At 37.9% G+C, this 21,263-nt stretch overlaps 1 protein-coding gene across 1 annotated transcript in view; it reads right to left on the reverse strand.

Moving 5' to 3' along the window:
- LOC126457954 (DNA-directed RNA polymerase III subunit RPC5) overlaps nucleotides 1-21,263 on the reverse strand; it is a 122,217-nt gene that overhangs the window by 100,037 nt on the left and 917 nt on the right. The gene's annotated exons all lie outside the window — the stretch shown is intronic.

Below are 21,263 nucleotides of genomic sequence, written 5' to 3' on the forward strand. Positions count from 1 at the left end.
TATCTCTCCATGTCATTTTGTTCAAAGAATGAGCTGCGCATTCCACAAAGAAATTACTCGTTTGGCTTTCCTGTTCATTTCTTCTGCAATGATGATCACGATTTCCGGTGAGATAAATAATAAAAATGACTCTGTTATTGTTTTGATTGTTTTTCCATCATTCACTGGGCCAGGTGTTACGTTCAAAATGTTACGACGTCAACACCGCCCACCTTTTGGTGGTTCACTAGTAAATTGTAGTCCACTTCTAGAAACAAACAAATCTCCAGTGTCTTTGTTGTCTTCTTCTTCTTCTTCTTGTTCACTTGAATGTGTAGTGCCTTCTGATATTTCATCATCAGCTTCATCTGATGCTATGACAGGGTATTTGTCAAGAGGTTCCACACATTCATTCAGTTCATTATCAATGTCCCATTCATTTTCATCGTCACTGACATCAGAATTGTATAGAATTTCCATGATCTCTTCACTAGAAAGTCCTTTGTACATCCTTACTTGTAGATGAAATACTGACTCGTGTAATGTCAGCTTAACGGTGAACGTCAACTTCAACTCAACAATAGTAACCAGCAACAATAACAAACATTGGATCTATGGCAAAACTCAACAAACAAGATGAATGACAGATATATTTCCCAAAATCTTCTTTTTCTACAAATAAGAAAATAAGACGTTTCATACCAAGTGGGGTAGTCTCACAATACCACCAATAAATGACGTGAATAACAATGATAACGCCAAAAAAATTAGATAGCCATGAGTGTGAATTCAACGTTAATCATTTTAGTACAAAGTCATGAAACCACAGGCATGTGGCCCTTCGGGTAACATTATTGTAGGGAAAAAATCAACCTGGGGTAGTCAGAATACCCTGCTTTGTAATGCGAGGGTTAATATGCTTTCTGGACTATAGTTAATTGGTGATTTTGTGTTATCATTGAATATTGGTCAAATTAAGTTTTGTTTGCACTCTGTAGGACATGGACCTTTAGCAAGAGAGACTGAAGATATCTGTATGCGCTGCAATAATAATATAGACAACATTTTTTAATCGTACTTATACTCACTCCAGCATTACCTACTGCCTCAGAAGAGATTTTTCTGATTGCTTTACACAAAGCACATTACACAATGTGCAATTAGAGACACACAAAAAGAGAGAGAGAGAGAGAGAGAGAGAGAGAGAGAGAAACCAGCTGATATGATGATGGTATATTGTTGCTGATTACTGAGCACTGATATGGTCGGGAAAAAGTTGTTTAATTCATCTGCAGACTTTTAAAAAATAGTATCAGACTTCGTTTTTCCTATGCTGAAACTGCACAGTTTTTTCAACGGTGCTGCAGGATTCGACTTGCTGCATACAACGAAACGGGCAAGCCTGATTTTCCTTAAATTTATTCAGCTGTTTTGAGATTACTTAATAAAGTTCAGTTATCAGATCTTACTTAAGTCCTTTAGGTGCAGAGTACTGTTTATTCATTTCCTGGTGTAGTTCCATAGTCAGCCATGGAGTGAGGCTCTCTTTACTTTCACTGAATACTGAGGGGAATTTTTCTAATAATATTTCAGAATCTGTGAATAAATGTCCAGACTTCTTTGCCTAATGTTGGTTCATTGCTTATATTGTGCCAAGATATACCGAAATAGTGATTTTACAGCTTATTGATAGCATATTTCAAGAGAAACCAAACAAGGCAATAAAGTGGAAAATAAATTGTAACTAATGACACACAAAAACTGTCTTTATGTAGAAGTTTCTCAAAAAATGTCTATTTATTTATATTTGTTTACATGTCAAGTTCCGTAGGACCAAATTGAAGAGCAAACCTCCAAGGTCATGGAACATGTCAGTACATGAAATTACAAAATAAAAATAATAACACATAAAAATAAAATGTTTATGAACCCCAAAAAAGTCAAGCCATAAGTTTAAGTAAACACAATCAACAATATAATATAAGAATCAGCTTAATTTTGCAAGGAACTCCTCAACAGAACAGGAGTGACCCATGAGGAATCTCTTCAGTCTCAATTTGAAAGTGCGTGGATTACTGCTACGATTTTTGAATTCTTGTGGTAGCTTACTGCAAATGGATGCAGCAGTATATTGCTCACCTTTCTGCACAAGAGTTAAGGAAGTTCGATCCAAATGCTGGTTGGATTTCTGCTGAATATTAACTCAGTGAAAGCTGCTTATTCTTGGGAATAAGCTGATATCGTTAACAAGAAATGACAGTAAAGAAATACAAGAGAAGGAAAGTTGCTACTCACCATATAGCGGAGATGCTGAGTTGTGATAGGCACAATAAAAAGATTCACACAACCATAGCTTTCGGCCATTAAGGCCTTTGTCAGCAGTAGACACATGTGCACACACACACTCATGCAAAGAGTGTAGTTCCAGCTCTCTGAGACTGCAGACTGTGTGTGTGTGTGTGTGTGTGTGTGTGTGTGTGTGTGCGTACTGCTGACAAAGGCCTTAACGGCTGAAAGCTATGATTGTGTGAATCTTTTTATTGTGCCTATCACAACTCAGCATCTCCGCTAAATGGTGAGTAGCAACTTTCCTTCTCTGGTATTGTTACATTCCATCCTGGATTTCCCATTATATATATATAGGCCAATGTCAAAATACCCGCACTAGTGAACAGGGGTCAGCAAGAGGTACGTGAAATTACACCACTAACTGGCTGAACCACCCGTTTCTAAGCCAAAAATATCCTTCTAGAATGGGAAGAGTTACCCCAAAATATGATACCATATGACATAAGCAAATGAAAATAACCAAATTAGACTAATTTTCATGCTGAACAATCACTTTCTTCAGATACCATTAGAAAAGTACAAATGGCAGCATTAAGTCTTTGAACAAGATCCTGAACATGGGCTTTCCACAACAGTTTACAATCTATCTGAACACCTAGAAAATTGAACTGTTCAGTTTCACTTATCATATGCCCATTCTGTGAAATTTAAATATCGGGTTTTGTTGATTTGTGTGTCAGAAACTGTAAAAACTAAGTCTTCCTGTGATTTAGCGTTAGTTTACTTTCTACAAGCGATGAAATTATGTCATGAACTGCACTATTTGAAACCGAGCCAATGTTGCATACAACATCCATTACTACCAAGCTAGTGTCATCAGCAAACAGAAATTATCCTTACATACACAGGCCTTTTCAATAACTTTAGCAAAACTGATGGCATAAAAATTGCCCTACAACTGTCTACATTATCCCTTTCTCCTTTTTGTAAAGCGGCTTTACTACTGAGTACTTTAATTGTTAAGGAAACTAACTATTCCTAAAGGAAAAATTACAAATATTAAATTGACATCCTAGCTGCAAACAGGTGTTGATATACATAATTGGGGATATGTTGAAAATGTGTGCCCCGACCTAGACTCGAACCCGGGATCTCCTGCTTAAATGGCAGACGCTATATCCATCTGAGCCACCGGGGGAACAGAGGATGTGTGCCTGCAGTGACTTATTCCTTGCACGCTCCCTGTGAGACCCACATTCCCAACATGTCCATACCACTACATTTGTAGTGAGCCAAATAGATGTTTGCCCATCACACTCATTACTCACGTCAGATTAATCTATCAAGTCCCATACGAGTTGGGGCATAGCATGTGCATTCGCACAAGAAGGTTAATGGCCGGGTAGCCATATTTTTAACAATATGTGAAGGTAGTATCTATTCCCGAAAGAATAGATACTATTGATGACCATGCAGCTTCTCTAGAATGAAATGATAATTAAATCGGCAGCCTAGCTGCAAACAAGCATTGATATACATCATTGGGGACATGTTGAAAATGTGTGCCCCAACCAGGACTCGAACCGGGGATCTCCTGCTTACATTTTTATTTAATTCACCAGCAATGCTCAGAAAATGATTGTTAAATACTGTACACATATCTGATTTATCAGTAACAAAAATATTTTTACTACAAACTTACTTTATATTGTCAGACTTGTGCTGCTGACCAGACACTTCCTTCACAACTGACCATATGGTTCTACGGATCGGAGTGCGGAATGTCAGATCCCTTAATCGGGCAGGTAGGTTAGAAAATTTAAAAAGGGAAATGGATAGGTTGAAGTTAGATATAGTGGGAATTAGTGAAGTTCGGTGGCAGGAGGAACAAGACTTCTAGTCGGGTGACTACAGGGTTATAAACACAAAATCAAATAGGGGTAATGCAGGGGTAGGTTTAATAATGAATAGGAAAATAGGAATGCGGGTAAGCTACTACAAACAGCATAGTGAACGCATTATTGTGGCCAAGATAGATACGAAGCCCACACCTACTACAGTAGTACAAGTTTATATGCCAACTAGCTCTGCAGATGACGAAGAAATTGAAGAAATGTATGATGAAATAAAAGAAATTATTCAGATAGTGAAGGGAGACGAAAATTTAATAGTCATGGGGGGTCTAGTGTAGCAGGGGATACAACCCCTCGGCTTTCGACAATGACGTCACAAGTCGCCAGAGAGCAGTTTACCATTTTCGCTTTTGCTGTTATGTTTCAGTTTCGTTTTTTTACTGATTGCTTAATAAAGTGGATCTGTTTATTCTATCTCGTGAGATTTTTTTTTTTTAAGCCAAAAAACACTTAACAGCCACTGAAGGGAGCTACAACACTAAGAAGAATCGCTTCTCGATTGGCCACTTGTGACGTCATTGTCCAAAGCCGACGGGTTGTATCCCCTGCTACACTAGTCCCGTCATGGGTGACTGGAATTCGAGTGTAGGAAAAGGGAGAGAAGGAAACATAGTCGGTGAATACGGATTGGGGCTAAGAAATGAAAGAGGAAGCCGCCTGGTAGAATTTTGCACAGAGCACAACATAATCATAGCTAACACTTGGTTTAAGAATCATGAAAGAAGGTTGTATACATGGGAGAACCCTGGAGTTACTAAACGGTATCAGATAGATTATATAATGGTAAGACAGAGATTTAGGAACCAGGTTTTAAATTGTAAGACATTTCCAGGGGCAGATGTGGACTCTGACCACAATCTATTGGTTATGACCTCTAGATTAAAACTGAAGAAACTGCAAAAAGGTGGGAATTTAAGGAGATGGGACCTGGATAAACTGACTAAACCAGAGGTTGTACAGAGTTTCAGGGAGAGCATAAGGGAACAATTGACAGGAATGGGGGAAAGTAATACAGTAGAAGAAGAATGGGTAGCTTTGAGGGATGAAGTAGTGAAGGCAGCAGAGGATCAAGTAGGTAAAAAGACAAGGGATAGTAGAAATCCTTGGGTAACAGAAGAAATATTGAATTTAATTGATGAAAGGAGAAAATATAAAAATGCAGTAAATGAAGCAGGCAAAAAGGAATACAAACGTCTCAAAAATGAGATCGACAGGAAGTGCAAAATGGCTAAGCAGGGATGGCTAGAGGACAAATGTAAGGATGTAGAGGCTTATCTCACTAGGGGTAAGATAGATACTGCCTACAGGAAAATTAAAGAGACCTTAGGAGATAAGAGAATCAATTGTATGAATATCAAGAGCTCAGATGGAAACCCAGTTCTAAGCAAAGAAGGGAAAGCAGAAAGGTGGAAGGAGTATATAGAGGGTCTATACCAGGGCGATGTACTTGAGGACAATATTATGGAAATGGAAGAGGATGTAGATGAAGATGAAATGGGAGATACGATACTGCGTGAAGAGTTTGACAGAGCGCTGAAAGACCTGAGTCGAAACAAGGCCCCCGGAGTAGACAACATTCCATTGGAACTACTGACGGCCTTGGGAGAGCCAGTCCTGACAAAACTCTACCATCTGGTGAGCAAGATGTATGAAACAGGTGAAATACCCTCAGACTTCAAGAAGAATATAATAATTCCAATCCCAAAGAAAGCAGGTGTTGACAGATGTGAAAATTACCGAACTATCAGTTTAATAAGTCACAGCTGCAAAATACTAATTTGAGTTCTTTACAGACGAATGGAAAAACTAGTAGAAGCCAACCTCGGGGAAGATCAATTTGGATTCCGTAGAAACACTGGAACACATGAGGCAATACTGACCTTACGACTTATCTTAGAAGAAAGATTAAGGAAAGGAAAAACCTACGTCTCCAGCATTTGTAGACTTAGAGAAAGCTTTTGACAATGTTGACTGGAATACTCTCTTCCAAATTCTAAAGGTGGCAGGGGTAAAATACAGGGAGCGAACGGCTATTTACAATTTGTACAGAAACCAGATGGCAGTTATAAGAGTCGAGGGGCATGAAAGGGAAGCAGTGGTTGGGAAGGGAGTAAGACAGGGTTGTAGCCTCTCCCCGATGTTGTTCAATCTGTATATTGAGCAAGCAGTAAAGGAAACAAAAGAAAAATTCGGAGTAGGTATTAAAATCAATGGAGAAGAAATAAAAACTTTGAGGTTCACCGATGACATTGTAATTCTGTCAGAGACAGCAAAGGACTTGGAAGAGCAGTTGAATGGAAAGGACAGTGTCTTGAAAGGAGGATATAAGATGAACATCAACAAAAGCAAAACGAGGATAATGGAATGTAGTCGAATTAAGTCGGGTGATGCTGAGGGAATTAGATTAGGAAATGAGACACTTAAAGTAGTAAAGCAGTTTTGCTATTTGGGGAGCAAAATAACTGATGATGGTCGAAGTAGAGAGGATATAAAATGTAGACTGGCAATGGCAAGGAAAGCGTTTCTGAAGAAGAGAAATTTGTTAACATCGAGTATAGATTTAAGTGTCAGGAAGTCATTTCTGAAAGTATTTGTATGGAGTGTAGCCATGTATGGAAGTGAAACATGGACGATAAATAGTTTGGACAAGAAGAGAATAGAAGCTTCCGAAATGTGGTGCTACAGAAGAATGCTGAAGATTAGATGGGTAGATCACATAACTAATGAGGAAGTATTAAATAGGATTGGGGAGAAGAGAAGTTTGTGGCACAACTTGACCAGAAGACGGGATCGGTTGGTAGGACATGTTCTGAGGCATCAAGGGATCACCAATTTAGTATTAGAGGGCAGCGTGGAGGGTAAAAATCATAGAAGGAGACCAAGAGATGAATACACTAAGCAGATTCAGAAGGATGTAGATTGCAGTAGGTACTGGGAGATGAAGAAGCTTGCACAGGATAGAGTAGCATGGAGAGCTGCATCAAACCAGTCTTAGGACTGAAGACCACAACAACAACAACAACAATTAGCTATTCTATTTGCGTATCATATACTCCTTGTCTTCCTAACAACATTTTAAGCACCTTAACAATCCTGTTTGTAATGGGCTACTGTAGCTTGATAGTGACTACTTCTAACATTTTGATATAACTCTCGCGTTGTTCTACATGATATCCTTATACAACTAGTCAGCCACCCAGACTGCCTTTTACTGCTAGTACCCGGTTTAAAATGTTCTAATGGAAAGCAACTCTCAATGAGTATGAGAAATGTGTTACGGAAAGCATTACATCTGTCATCCATGGCTGTGCAACTGATTCCCTGCACCCTATTTGGAAAAAACACAGGCTCTCTATGTTTTAATTAATATGATCTGATGATCATATGAATTAAAACATAGATTTTCCTTGGTATGCTTGAAACTTAAATTAAAAGGGATATAACACTTGGTTAAATTACATAAAAAAGAATTATTTAAAAATAAAGTCTGTGCTACAGTCATTAAACACTACAAATACAAAGCAAATTGGGCAGTATTATTGCTGAAACACTGGTAAAAAAACTGCCTACATTCCACTCACAGTGCATAATATGGGTGAATGGCACTGACTAATACAACTCATATTAGCAATAATTTTAACCTAACAAATATCACAGAGAAATATTTTTTTATTTGTGGATTTAAAATAAATTTGTGAATTTAGGTGCATTTCCCTTTGATGAGAGAATAGGGAGTGAGGCAATTAGAATACTTAAGAAATGGTGTGTCAAGTACATAATTGGACACACAACATTAATGTAAAAAGCACCAATAATTACAAAGAATGATTGAGACTGGCCTGTTTCAAATTTTCAGAGTTACATCAGTTAAACAGACAGACGTACGTGCATGCATGGGTGTTACTTTAGGAAGTTGTATTCTGGGAACCTTCCCTACCAGCCATTAGGGTTTCTTTTCTCCAAAGAAGATAGATAGTTCGTATTTTTCCTCAGAAGAAACGAGAAACATAAGATGTAAGGTTTCAAAATGGCCACTGGAACTTGTCACACTCAGGTGGCTCACCTGGAAGATGTATGGAGTAACAATTATAAAGAATTTTGCCTTCCATAACTGCCAAGTTTCATTGATGTCCATTAGCGTTGTAAGTAACAGGAATCTGAAAACAATTGGCACACTGAGCCATGAAGCATAAGGAGGGATTACAGAAGTATCCGATTTCACCCGTCTAATTTGATCCATGACATCACCAATATGGCAGAAACAACCATTCTCAGTCTCCAACATGGCACCTATGACGTCATTACATAAACACAGCAACAAAAATGAAAATACATACAAAAACAAACACATCTCCCTCCAAAAATATAATCAAACTAATGGGATCAGCGTGGGAATTTTTTTTTTTTTTTTTTTTGGTTGGGGACAAACCAAATATAAACACATAAAGACACGGCGATCAACAAAACGATGACATAAAAACAACACAAAATTTCCACATTCCGCTACACTCATAATATCCACAGGAATCCGTCACTTTCCTTCGCCTAGATAGCTCAACCAAAATTGTTGATACAACAAAATAAAAGCCAACAATACCTAAAAACTATAATCAGACCGCAACTATTGATACCACAAAACTAACTCCAAAACCAACAAAACTTGGAATCAGACACTTCCCTTGACCTATATAGGTCAACTACAACTGACAATATCAAACCACACTGAGCTACTACACATCGGAATCGGACACTTCCCTCGACCTATATAGGTCAACAACAGCTCACAATACCAAAATGCATCTACAACTAAAAAATTGGAATGGGAAACTTCCCTTACATTACATAAATCAACCACAAGTGACAATACCAAAACATCAAACACCTACACCTGCGATAAATGACACCAAACCAGCAACACATAAAAAAACACACAAAACATCATAACTCGTGAATAATAGACATAAAAAAATTCCGGCACTACACACTAGGTCAGCCACCCCAATCAAACAAACACAGCCACAGCCACAGCCACAACCCCCCCCCCCCCCCCAAAAAAACCAACCAAAAACAAAAAAACTCCAAACCCACCCACAACCTATCTCCATACCCCCCCCCCCCCCCTCTCTCCCGAAATAACGGCCCTCCACACCCATAAGCCGACCGGAGACTTACCCTTCCCATATTTTCTCTTCGCAAACTGCCACTCATCTATCTCAACAACCACCACCGGCCCACCGAACTTACTCCTATACTTAACATATTCTGAACAAACTACCCTACAAAAAGAAAGCCATCTAAAACCGTCCTCTCACTCACACCAGTCTCATGTGCGCAAAAACTGATTGAGGATCTATAACAAAAATAATAAGTCATCTAAACTCCTCTCACAGGGCCAACCTAGACTTCTCGAACCAGGTACCGCATCTAATGGAGCACCAAAGGTTATCCCTTCGGCACCACCACATGTAACAGTCACTGGTCTGAGATGCCGGAACTCTGGCCACCCACTTATTCTCTTTACAGACACTGCACTTGACTATTTTGGTCAGCAGTCCAAACACCTGCAAAAATTTTATGAGAGACATCATGTCGTCCCCCATCTCAGCACGTAACCATGAACTGTTAAATTTCACTGTCATATCCATACCTAACAAAAGAAGCCACAAAACAAATTAAACGTCTTACTGCACGACAAACAACAAACCAATAACACCAAGTGACATCACAGTCACATAAACAAACAAAAAATTTACTGGTAACTCACTAAAACCAAGTTCCATTCTTCAATCACAGTCAATACAAATTAATTCACACTACAAACAATGACAATCAAATGAACCCAATACACCACATAACACGCACCCCATACACACACCACCAGAGGACACCACCCACCGCAACAAGACGACATCTACAAACACAACAAACTCAAACTAAAATCCATGCAGTAACACAACAAGACGACAGCTACAAACACAAACAACTCATAAACTAAACTCCGTGCCGTCGTGATGTCCACACCACAACACTTTCACGTTACAGGTCAAAGCTGAAGGGTGGGATCAGACGCCTCCGCTGACCGCATAAGGATGCAGTTCTGCCAACCGTATGAGTACTAAAATTAAAGTGACACATACAGCTCTTGTATGTGAGAGATGTGCAGTCCTTCAGTATGCTGATATGATTCTCTGTATGGTCAGAGTAAATACAAAGTAAAGTTTTTTCAAGCTTGGACTCGCCTCCCTCTCCCCCCCCCCCCCCCTCCCCCCGTCACCTCTCCTGGAATCATCAAGCTCTCTTTTATACTTTTATTACCATCATTGGTAGGTAGTTACACAGTTTCAATGTGTTCACCATAACACAAATAATCTTTTTCTGCTGGAAGTTGTTCAATGAAATTTGCTTAAAATGTTTAATTTGATATTTTCAGTCGCCCTTCTTCTTTGCGTGGATACAACACTGAGCATTAGGTGTTTAACTTGAAATGTGTAACCTGGTAAATAACATATTTGCAGTGTTTCAGGTCAATTTCTGTATCCTTGAACATTATTTTTAGTTTGTGTCTCATCTATCTACTCTATAGCTGAGGACTGGTAATAGCCATGATCAACTGAAACAGAGAATTTCACACCTTCATAATAGGAGAATGGCAAGTGCATTCAATGCTAGCCACATCCAAAATGCCAGTCCCCAAATACTAATCAATAATTTAATAAACCCAGTTTCATTAAATATATGTCCCAATTCATACACAGATAAGATCATACATGCAGTACAAACATGTTCCTGCAGCCTGAAAAATGCCACCCATCCACTGGAAATAAAGTCATAGATAAATAACACATTCTGCGAATGAACACTGTAGCTCCTAAGAATCGTATCACCATGAAAAGTAGTAGTGTGCTAATGTCAGTATACCTCAGTTAGTATTAATGTATATACTAATGACATCACACCCCACCTTTCCTCCACATGTAATAAATATGAACAGCACATCACCACATGTGACACCATAAATTTAACTAGAATTTTATATCTATTGTACATATACCACTTGGCAATTAGACACTACCAAAACAAGTGGAACAAGAAGAATAACTAAACAGATTTATTATTATTATTATAATTAGTGCGGGTGCTACATTATTTTGATTTGGGTCATGTTAGTAGGTTTAGAAATGACACACATTTCCTCTGTGAAGGCATTTACATAATACGATTTATTCATCTATGGAGTAAGCCTATGAGTTGTCAAGTAGAAATGATTTAAATTTGTTTTCAAAACCCCCAATAACTGCCAATATGAGTGTGGTGTTCAAATATTTTTATGGCTGCATACTTAGCTCCTTTCTGTGCATTAGTAAGATTAAGTTGTGGACAATGGAGCCTATTTTTGCTCCTAGTCCTATACTTATGAATGCTATGTACTACTAATTTCAAACCATGCCTGATGCTTCATTACAATCTTCGTAAGAGGGAACTCTGAATGTACTGAGAAGCTGTTTTTAGTATGTCTAATTCTTTAAAGTGAATTGCCTAAAACATGGAAGTGCCCAATTCCACCCCTCTGCTTTGACCAACGACGTCACCAATATGGTGGAAACGACCATTCACAACAAATCCCATACCACTCCTATGACGCCATCATGTAAACATGACAACAAACATGAAAAAGGATCAAAACATATCATGAAACTAACGGGACAAGTGGGGGAAATTGGGGGTTTCTGGGTGGGGACAAACTAAATATAAACACACGCCAGTACACAAAACGACAAAAAAACACTAAAATAACAAGACCCCACAACCTTTCCAAATTCCACTACACACAAAATCCACTGGAATCGATCACTACCCTTAACCTGTATAGGTCAACAGAAACAACCGATACAACACTATAAATCTCAAAAATTTCATCACCAACACACTTATTCTTACCACAAAAAAACCTACAAAATCAAAATTGGAATCGAACACTTCCCTTGACTTATATAAGTCAACCGAAACAACTGATACCACACAATCAAATCTTTCACCACCACCACCACCACCACACTTAATCCTATTTAGAGAGAACGCACTGTCTCCCATCATTGCCGACAACCAAAAACTGTTGACTTTGTCAGTCATATCCACACCCACCACAGACATAAACAAAGCAATTTACCAAAATTCACATACGAAGAACAGAAAAAAACTACAATAACGTCAACATAACAAAACCAAAATATTCCGCTGAAAGCACAGTCACCACCAATACCACACACATGCAATGCTACCATGCAAATGAACCCCATATGCCACATAACACACTACCCATACACACACCACCAGAGAGAACCACCGACTGCAACAATACGCCACCTATAAACACGCCATACACGCAAACTAAACCAAAAACATCAGCTAACACACAACACATACACGCACCACCAGAGAGCACCACCGATCACATCAAAACGACACCTACAAACAAGCCACTTTCACAAACTAAACTCCACGCCGTTGTGATGTCACACACCACAACAGCCTTATGTCATGGGTCAAAGCCGACATGTGGAATCGGACGCTTCCATTGACCCAGTTTGTGCGCTCACATATACCAGATACTATAATTTCAGCACAACAATATGCAATGAATACTTTGTGTGTGTGTGTGTGTGTGTGTGTGTGTGTGTGTGTGTGTGTGTGTGTGTGTGTGTGTGTGGAACTGCCCCAGTAAATTATTTAATAACCATCAATGAATGAAAATATGTAATATAAGTTCATTTCCTAATTACAAGTAGAGTGAATGTTACTGAATTAATGCATTATGTACTTGAATGTATTATGCACTTGCAATATTTGGTTTCTAATTATATTTCTGATTAATACACACACCCAGGAGTTTTGAACAATCACTATCACACCCTCTTCCCTTCCTGTATTTTTTTTTTTTTTAATTCCGATTTTGGCCGTCTAGGGACCACGTTAAACAACTATTTTTCAATGTACATTTCTCCTATTGCGCTCCTCCTCTTTTCTCTTCTGCCAATATGTCTTCATCCTCTCTCTGTGCTGCTCCCTTCGGTCTTCTGTCCACACTGTTCCTCCAGTTCTTCTCTTCTTCACTTCAAATCCTTCAAAATGTTGAATTTTGTCTCTCATTAAGTCTCTGTTGGTTATATCATCTTCTCCTATACCCATCTCCTCTAAGTCTGCTTTGACTTCTTTGAACCAGGTAATTTGGGTTCTGGGGTTCTTGTCAAAAAACATGAATATTTTCTTTGTCAGCCTTTCATCATTCATTCTTTTCAAATGGGCGTAAAAGCTTACTCTTCTCTTCCTCATAGTATCTCCCACTTTCTCAATTTTGTCATACACTTCTGTATTACTTCTAAGCTTCCAAGTCCCATTCTCAAACCTCGACCCAAGTACTCTTCTAATGATTTTTCGCTCCTTTTTTGCTATAGCTTCCATTTCCTTGTTAGTGTTCATTGCTAAACATTCAAATGCATACAGACACTCTGGCTTAATCACAGTGTTGTAGTGCCTTATTTTTGCGTTAATTGATACTGACTTCTTGTTGTACACATTCTTTGTTAGCTGGAATGCCATTTCCATTTTTCTTGTTTTATTTCCTTCTTTATCTGAAGCATTGGGCTGGATGATTTCCCCTAAATATTTGAAATTAGAAACCTTCTTTATCTGGCCATACTTTGTAATCATATTGTTCGGTGCCTCTTTTACATTGGTTAGGTACTCTGTCTTTTCAAAGGAGATTTTCAGTCCTGCTTTTTCTGCTGTTTCATTCAGAATATTGATCTCTTTGACTGCTTCTTCCAAACTTCCTGTCGGAATCGCTAAGTCATCAGCAAAAGCGAGGCAATCTACTTCTAATCCATCCTTTATTCTTCCTAATCTGATTTTTTGTATTCCTTCTTCAGTCGTTTTCTTCCTCCACTCTCTAATAACTTTTTCTAACACACAGTTGAATAGGGTAGGTGACAACCCATCTCCTTGTCTTAATCCTGTTCTGATTTTGAATGGTCTGGATACCTCACCACGGAACTTTACTTTTGCATAGGTATCCGTAAGTGTTTCTTTGACGATTGCGACTGTTTTCTTGTCTGCTCCAAACTCACTAAGGATGTTAACCAAGGTTGTTCTGTCAACGGAGTTGTACGCCTTCTTGAAGTCAACAAACGTGATAAAATTGTCTTTTCCTCTTAATCGTCTATATTTAATAATTAACTTCAAGTTTAAAATTTGCTCCACACAAGATCTTCCCTTCCTAAAGCCTGCTTGGTATTCACCAATTTCTTGATCAAGTTGTTTCTCCAATCTGTTTTGTAGGGCCTTAGATAGAATTTTATACGTTACCGGAAGTAAAGATATCCCTCTGTAGTTATTTGCATCGGTTTTATCCCCTTCCTTGAAGATGGGGTGGATTAATGCAGTTTTCCATTCTTCCGGTATATGTTCCGTTCTCCAAATCTCATTGATTATTCCCAGTAGTTTTTCTTGAGTTGTATTATCCACACTTTTCCACATTTCTGCAATTATCATGTCTTCCCCTGGTGCTTTATTGTTCTTAAGGTTTTTAATGACTTCTCTGAGGCATGGGGGTTCAGAATTATTGTTTACTGTGTTTGGGGTGTTGGCTGGTAATTTTTCAATAGGTTCCTGACAGTTGAGGAGTTGTTCAAAATATTTTGCTAATATTTCACAGTTTTCTTCATTATTCATTGCCAGTTTTCCACTGGTATCTTTAAAACACAGATTTGGTGCTACATATTTTTGTAGTTTCTGTCTGAATGTGCTGTAAAAGGATCTGTTATTGTTTCTCTTAAAATCTTTATCCATTTGTGTAAGTTGGTTCTTTTCAAATAGTCTTTTTACTGATCTAATGAGTTTTGCTGTAGAAGATCTTTGCTGTTTGAACTCCAGGTAGTCCTTATCACTTTTGGTTGAGTGCCATTTCTTCCATGCCTTCATCCTTTGTTCTATTGCTTCCTCACATATCTCATCCCACCATTCGTGTTTCTTTCTCTTTTTCATTTTTGCGACTTCGTGAGCAGATCTTATCATTCCTTCTTTTATATCTTCCCATTTATCCGAACATATAACTATGTTTTGACAGAATTCTTCTCTTTTCTCTTTCAAGATGTTTGCGTCTATCTTTTGAGTTTTCCTGTTTTGTGTTTGTTTCTTTCTTTGTGGTATGAAATTTAATTTGATTGTCGATAAGTAGTGGTCAGTTACAATGTTTGCCCCTTTCCGAACTCTCACATTCATTATTTCTTTTTGATTATAGTGTGTGATGGCTATGTGATCTATCTGGAACTCGCCAATACTTGTGTTTGGTGATTTCCATGTTTTCTGTTTCTTAGGAGGTTTTTTGAAATTTGTAGACATTAATTTTAAGTTATGACCCTTGCATAGTTCTATTAATCTTTCTCCATTTCTGTTTGTCCTTTTGTGAGCCGGGTAGTTTCCTACTGTTTTTTTGTATTTTTTTCCTTGGCCTATTTGTGCATTGAGGTCCCCAAACAGTATTTTCACATTTGATGTTGGGATTTTAGAAAGTTCGTGGTCTAGAGATTCCCAATATGTATATACTTTCTGAGGGTTTCTCTTATTGTCATTGTTGATGGGTGCGTGGCAATTAATAAGTGTATAGGTTTCATTTAGGGTGCGGAATGTGAGAAAAGACAAGCGTTCGTTAGGTGACTGGAAGTCGGTTATTGAGTTTACCCAGTTAGATTTCACGATGAAGCCTGTTCCAAGGTGGGGAAGGCCTCTTCCACATGGGTTCCAGCCTTTCTTTCCTTTAAATATCCTGTATCCTTCATAATCCATTAAATCTTCATCTGTAAATCTGGTTTCCTGGAGCGCACATATTTGGATTTTATATACCTTCAAGACTTTGGTGAGCTGCTTCAGTTTTCCTGGCTTCAAGAGCGAGTTAATATTTAGGGTTCCAAAGAAATGTACGTTGTTTTTCTTCAGTTTAGAGGATTTTGAATTTCTTGAACGACATGGTGCTTCAGGCTCTCCAGAATCCTTAGGCCTGATTGCGCTGCTGTTAGCGGCGGAGGATTGGTTACCTCCTGGAGTAGTTCTATCTAGAGAAATTGACATCATACATAGTTGTTTGAAATTCAGGGGGGAGATGGCTTTTTGGGCCATTCCGAGGTTAAAACTGGGATTGTAAGTTCCAGAGTGTGTGTTCAGCTGCTCCTAACATGGAGAACAGACGCTGTTTGTAGCCGCTCCTCTAGGAGTTCAGAAGCTACCTTTCGTTAGTTTTTGGTCCGCCCTGGGTATTTGATTTCCCCAGTACCACCTATATCTAGGAGGCATTCCCCTATCCGCCACCTGGGGAGGCGCCCGATGGGGGTACTAACAACCCAACCCCACCCCTTCCTGTATTATTATAGAGAGACCACTTCAAAGAACCAAATAATTATAAGTTTGGATATTTCATTCACTGCTCTTTCCACTGTTACAGCTCATGACGCCTTGCTTCCTATCATTAAAAATCAAGTAAACCACTCAGTCAGACCAGAAATTTCATAAACCAAGCCAAGAAGGTGTCTTTTTTTTTTGCGGGAGGGGGGTCTTAAGTGAGCTAATATACTTAAGTTACAGATAACAAGCAACAAAAGGTACCTGTGTCCATTGTGATAATAACGACCAGCCTATCAGCATGAGAAAGGACAGATCTAATTTGGATAGAGGACATATGATGCAATACATAAGGTATATAGCATGTCCAAGGATACTGAGTCAAATTAATTTGACAATCAGCTAATCACACATGTGTGAAGGTCCAGGCCGAAGGATGAGAGATTGTGTGATGGAGAAGCTGGAAGAAGCGTGCAGCACCTGGCATCATTGACGAGGCTCTCCTGCGCGGCCCTCTTGCCCACAGCGATGGATGTCAGACAACTGAGCGGATTGCGGCACAACACCAAAATGGCGGGAACAATGGAAGCAGACCATGGAGCAAAACAAGTCCACGCCAGCACCATAGATATAGAAATCGCGCTATGTTTTTAGATCGTACAGAAATGATAATTTTACTGTGTTTTTAAAATCGTGATAAATAGAGATTTTAGTTAAGTATTTTTGGAGATAAAAATTAATCACAAAAATCTACTGAATACAGTATGAGCATATGTAATGTAACAAATGTACCAGACGCCACCTGTCGGTAATATTATTATAATTAATATAAATGACGTGCATTCTGCCAACCAATTTTATGTGACGCTGCATGTGAAAGTTGCTGGATTTGGACGGGTTACTCCTGTAACCGAAATATCAAGTACACTCTGGTACATTTGATGTTGATTAGATAGGATGAAAATGATTTGCATTCGTGAAATAGTAAATTAGTGTCGTTATCGTTAGAGATCTGAAGATGGTTCTAGATCAACCGAAACGGGTCATATGAATAAACATTGTGCAATCAGGATGGAATATAAATAACATTGTACAATCAATAAAGTTATTAAGTATTATCACAATGAAAATAACAGCTGCTTGATGTCTGGCAAATGATACTGTGTTTCTGTGAAAGAAAATGGTTCTAAAATTAAAAGATAAAAAAGGTTAGTATTATGTAAATTAAATGAATTGTTCACTGAATTTAAAAAAGAAAATCCTCACATTAAAATTGGAAGATCAAAGTTTTACGAGTTGAGACCAAGATAGTGTATTGTTGCAGGGGCATCTGGCACCCGTGTTTGTTTGTGTTTGTTTGTATCATCAGAATGTAATAGATGGTACCAATCTTAGAGTTGACTATAAAGACCTTTTGGAAGTTATGGTATGCAACATTAATAGTTACAATTGCATGATCAAGGGAAGATGTGAAGATTGTCCATGCAAACAAGCCTTACTTGACACTGAAGAATCCGAAGACGACAATTTGATGCCTAACAATATAAAATACAAACAATGGGTGATACAAGGCAGAACTGAAATGGTGGCAGTCATAAAATCACGAGAAGAATTTTTTGAATTGTTGCTGGCTAACCTTCAAAATCAGAAAATGCACCATTTTATTGCAAAAGCTCAAAGTAAATTTTTGAAAGACAAAAAGCAAACCTTGGCAGCTGATGACTGCTGAGTTCTTGCTGACTTTTCGGAAAATTAATCCTTTGTTGTTCAAGATGAAGCACAAGGGCACCACTGGGTAAACAAAGAGGCCACAGTTCATCCATTTGTATTCTATTATAAAGATGAAGATAAACTAATGAGCCACACCTTTTGTGTCACAAGTGACTACCTTGAACACAACACTACAGCAGTGCACATTTTTCAACTAAAATTAACAAACTACATTAAACAGCACCACCCTTCCATAAAAAAACTGATTTACTTTTCAGATGGGGCAGCAAGTCAATATAAAAACAATAAATAAATAAATACATTATTAACATCTCCTCTCATAAAGAAGATTTTGGGTTTGATGTAGAATGGCACTTTTTCGCTTCATGCCATGGGAAGAATGCTTGTGATGGTGTCGGGGGGTACAACAAAGCGAACTGTCACAAAAGCAAGTCTGCAGCGGATCGATGACATCATATCATAACACCTCAAGAAATGTTTGAATTCTGTAAAAAAACATATCAAAGGAATTACCTATGTTTTTGTACAATGTGAGGAAATACAAGAAGTCTATGAGCACCTTGAAGGAAAGGTACAACACTTGTCAGAAGATTAAAGGCCCTCGATCTTTTCATTGTTTTGTACGCCATTCACACAACTTACTGGAGTTTAAGATCACATCAACTTCGCCTGATAGTGAACTTCATCAGTGTGGTAAACTTGTACAACTGGTTCTTCAAAATAAAGACATAGTGGCTTGTGTTTACGATGAACAGTGGTGGACTGGCAAAGTTGTTAATATTGACTGTCAAAACCAAGATGTACATGTTGCATTTTATCACTCTCCAGGACCAAGGACATCTTTTTTAAAAAAAATTAGAAGGATCAAGTTTGGATGCCACTTAAAAATGAACTAAGGAAGCTGTCTCCCGTAGAATTTACAACTGTGACTGGGCGAAGTTATAATCTAACACCCAGCAAATTTCTCAAATATTCAATGAGCGATATACTAAAAACAAATGACAAGAGAACAATATAATGTAATTAGTAGGCTTATTTTGAATAAAAAATTAAGTAATCATAGATACGATTAAATTATATATTGTAACGAATATATTTTACTCCATAAGCCTAGATATCACAGAAGTTAAAAAACGTATTTTTGACTCACATTTGGAATTTTTTTCCATAACTTCCAATCGAATCTCTCAAAGTTGAAATTTATACCAAAGATTGATATCATAAAGGTCTATTAACTGTGAAATTTTCAGATTTTTTATCTGGTTCCCTAACAAAGATATGGCAGGCCCCACAAAATGAAAAAATTAAAAAAAATTAATTTTTTAAAATGCGTATTTTTTTTAGTGTAAGCTATATTCTATAAAAAGTAACTATACTATACAGTGTAATAGCACAAAAAATATTAAAGCTGAGAAATTAATCTTTCTTAGGAAAACTACTGCTCAAAAATTGAGGATTTTTTTTTTTTTTTTTTTTTTTTTTTTTAATTTGTGGCTGATAACTTTGAACTATTAAGAATATATTAAAGAATACATTCAGTTAAGTAATAATGATGTTAATTTGCTAGCCCACAGCATGTTGAACTAAATGCATTTTATCTGAGAGGCTTAGGACAACCCACTACTGAATAACCGTAAAAAATGTAGATGGTTGCAAATACAAAAACACGCATGCGGCCTGGAATAAATATGGCCACCACTTCAAAATTATAAAGAATTTTTTTTAAATAATATTTTTGTGACTGCTAAACATTGGAGAATTCACACAGCAAGTATAAAATTTTTCTGAGATGGTCAAACAACCAATTATTTTTTTCTTGGACCACTTGGTATGGATTGACTCCTGGGCACTTTCCTAATAGAGGTGATTCGTCATTATCTTCTTTCAGTCTTTTACAAGGCACATAGCTGTATAATCCGATTCATTTGAAGAGTGCTTGTGAAAATGTTGTTATGAGTATGGACTAGAAAGAAAAAGAGATGCTGAAATTCAGTGCCAATTTACAGCCTATTCCACTCAAATCACACAATGTAGTTCACAGAGTTTAACATCCCCATTTGACAGGCAAAGCACCACATGAATTCACCTCTCTTCCTCTTGGTGGCTAGAAAATAGTTATTAAAATCCCATCTATGTCTACAGTTCAATCGCAATCGCCAAGTTATCCTCAACGCACTAGCCTGCTTTAGTGACCTTCTTGAAAAAGGTCATCTCTCCTACACAAAGCCTCAAATTTTCAAGTTAGCTCTTATCAATGCTCTAATGCCAGTATACGACTATAGTAGTTTGATAAGAATGGTGATGAATCTCATTTGGGGAAAAACCGAGAACATAGGCATCTCTAACCATTGCCATCTTCAATGGGCTTATCATGATATCTTGACCAACATTTCAGCCTTGCACATGGCCCTCATCACAATGGCTTATTCTAAGGCTTGTGTAACTAGTAAATTTTATACAGATGTTTTGCACTGTAACAAATGTTACAGAACTCAATAAGTGATTGGAGTATGAGGGGACTGCAGCTTTTATTTAACTTTCTATTGCCTGGCATTAGTGAATGAGAAGCAAGCTGTTAGAGCAACAACGCCTGATGGTGGCTAAAAAAAAAAAAAAAAAAAAAAAAAAAGAGGTGTAGATTAATATATGCTTTTAGCCAGTATGTTTACTGCTATACTTGATTGGGGGGGGGGGGGGCAGATTTTCAAACATTGTCAAACTATATGCTGGCAGCCAAGACAATAGTGTAATCTAGCCATCACACTTCACAGACTCCTTGGCAATCACGGTAGCCTCTAATATCGCCTCCTTACACTTAAGTGGCTACTAACATCATCGGATATCAATGATTATCCGGTCTGAGAACTGAATAATGAGATGAAGTCTAAATGTGAGAAAGAGAAAAATGTTTTCAGAATTTTCAACCACCTTGATAATATTCCTAGCCACAAACTTTTCATT

This window comes from Schistocerca serialis, chromosome 2, assembly GCF_023864345.2.
Source record: "Schistocerca serialis cubense isolate TAMUIC-IGC-003099 chromosome 2, iqSchSeri2.2, whole genome shotgun sequence".
Classification (NCBI taxonomy): domain Eukaryota; kingdom Metazoa; phylum Arthropoda; class Insecta; order Orthoptera; family Acrididae; genus Schistocerca; species Schistocerca serialis.